This window comes from Lontra canadensis, unplaced genomic scaffold, assembly GCF_010015895.1.
Source record: "Lontra canadensis isolate GAN:19392208 unplaced genomic scaffold, GSC_riverotter_1.0 scaffold1, whole genome shotgun sequence".
NCBI classification, from domain to species: domain Eukaryota; kingdom Metazoa; phylum Chordata; class Mammalia; order Carnivora; family Mustelidae; genus Lontra; species Lontra canadensis.
This window is the reverse complement of record NW_022630995.1, coordinates 113,285,937-113,288,699: the sequence shown is the minus strand read 5'-3', so window position 1 is coordinate 113,288,699 and position 2,763 is coordinate 113,285,937. Positions and strand designations below refer to the sequence as shown.

The 2,763-nt window shown below is 36.5% G+C and overlaps 1 pseudogene; it reads left to right on the top strand.

Annotated features, from left to right (window-relative positions):
- Nucleotides 1-362: 362 nt before the first annotated feature.
- LOC116868164 lies at nt 363-1,579 on the top strand (annotated as a pseudogene).
- Nucleotides 1,580-2,763: the final 1,184 nt, after the last annotated feature.

Below are 2,763 nucleotides of genomic sequence, written 5' to 3'. Positions count from 1 at the left end.
TGAACAAATGATTAAGAACAGATCCTGAGTACACATGTAGCTGATCTCTCATAAATAGTAGTAATTTATCCCTTTTTTTCCTCCTGAGGACCATAGTCAATGGGGCAAACCAAAGGAGAAGCAGTTAACTGTGAGAATGCATTAATTACGGACAAATTAAAAGCCTTTCATCATCCATGTAGTTTGTTTAATCATAAATTATAATTTCAGTTTCTACTGATGCTTACTAACACAAAAGCATACTCATAACAAGGGATAAAAAGATATAGGGGAGGTGTCCCAAGCCTGAATTCTGGCATCTTTTCTTCTTCATGGAACAGTATGAACTTCACCACTCACTTTACCTTCAGTCTACAAGCTCCATGCAGTTACCCAGATACTGGGTCCAGCTTCTCAGCAGCATGGCCAGAATCTGTGCAGGCACTTGGAGTCAGGCTTATAGATCTTGGTGTCCCTTTCGACCAGCTTTAGGCCAGCTGGACGTCCTGGTTCATGTCCATGATGATCAGGGGCCTGGTGGGCATACGGTGCATTCAGGTGAGAAAGGGACTGTGTAAAAACTGAATAACTGTCTGCCATCCTATATAGAGAAGGTGAGGAGCTGGAAGGCTGATAACCAGAGACTGCAGACCAAAATCTGGGAACACCTAGGTGAGAAAGGAACCCAGGTGAGGGACTGAGGACATTACTTCAAAACTATCAAGGAGTTGAGTACTCAGATCTTTACAAATTTTGTGGACAATGCCTACATAATTCTGCAGATTGGCAATGCCCTTCTCCCTGCTGATGACTTCAGAGTCAAATGTAAGACAGAGCTGGTCATGCACCAGTCTGTGAAGAGTGACATCCATGGACTTCACAAGGTTGTTGATGACACCAGTTGTCACTTTACTACAGCTGGACAAGGAGACTGAAACTTTCAAGGAAGAGCTGCTTTTCATAAAGAACCACAAGGAGAAATTAAAAGGTCTTTAAAAAAAGATTGTCAGCTCTTGGTTGACCATGGAGTTGGATGCCCCAAATCTTAGTATCTCAGAAAGAACATGGCAGACAGGCAGACCTAGTACCATAAGCTGAGGAATCCAGAGAGCCGGACAAGTACTGATCTCAAAAGACTGAGGAGAATACCACAGTGTTCGCTATGTAGGGCACTGAAATAGGAGCAGCTGAAATGATGCTCAGGGAGTGGAAATGTATGGCCCAGTCCTTGGCGACGCACCAGGACTTGAGAAATCTAAATGCTAGCTTGGAGAACAACCTGAGGGAGATGGAGTCCTACTATGCTTTGCAAATGGAGCAGCTCAAGGAGATCCTGCTGCACCTGGAGTTGCAGCTATCCCAGATTTGCACAGAAGGGCAGTACCAGTCCCAGGTATAGGAGGCCCTGATGAATATTAGGGTCAAGCTGGAGGCTGAGATCACCACCTACCACTGCCTGCTGGTAAACAGAGAGGACTTCAATCTGGGTAACATGCTGGACATATGAAACTCCACTCAAACCATCCAAAAGACCACCATCTGCAGAACTGTGGAAGATAAAATGTCTAAGACCAATAATACAAAAGTTTTGAGGCTTTGAGGGAGCAGAAGCAGGGTACTCTTTGAGGAGCAGGAGGCCAATAGAAAGTTAGAAGTTAAAAAAAAAGTGATATAGGGGAAAGTTTACTATGTTAAAGAGTGAAATTTTCCTTCAAAGATAATATAACTTCAACTTCAATCTAGTCATTGCCCTAATTGTCATGAATTCTAAAGTAATAAAAATCCTGAATAAATGAGATTTCTTAACCCTGTAATTGAAAGAGAATTATTTTAACTGACCTAGTTTCTTCTTTATCAATTTAAATCCTTTTTTATTCATAACATTTTATTGAAACACAAGTCATTATATTCTGTGTATATGAAATATTGAAATCATTTTCTGAAACTTTACATTTTTATTTTTGCCAAACATATCTATAAAACAAAGGAAAATATGAAGATAGTAAAACAATGGTTAATTATGGCCCGGAGTAGCTTATTTGATGAAAAGGAAGCAATCACATCAGTAAATTTTATTACTAATTGAAGAAATGAGGATGATTTCTTTTTAATTTTGGTCGTATAGATATGTTCTCATGACATTTAAAATTTCTGTTTAGAGTTAATGTTAATCACTAGCGCTAACTTTAAAAATTACTAAAACTCATTGTTTTAAATGATGGACTTAATTCTATAACTGAAAAGGGAAAAAATCATTTTACTTCAAAGATATAATAACATTTTAGAAACAACACACAAAAAAGTTGTATTGAAGGAATCCATATCTTAAAATGTAAATAAGTGATTCTTGTTTTAGTGATAATGATTATAATACTATAATAAATATTTCCCTTTATATTAAAGGGAATCAGGCAAAATTCAATATTTTATCTAAATAAATTATACAATCTCATAAATTTTGCCTTACAAATCTTAAAGTTCACTGTTCAAAATACTTTATTTTATTAGAACATCAAAAGGAAAAAGTTGTATAAAATTAATTTATACATGGAACATTTAGTGGAGGTTTATCTAATTGGTGTATTACAGATTTCAAAACTTTGAAAAGGTACTTATGTCTTTAGGCAAGATAAACTTTGTATCATAGGAATCCTAATTATAAATTTGACATATCAACTGAGAAATCCAACTGGCTCTCTATAAAATAAAATAACGATAAGATAAGAAGTACTTTTAAAAATCTCTTCAATAGAGAATGGCCTTAAAAATGTTATGACTCAGGGA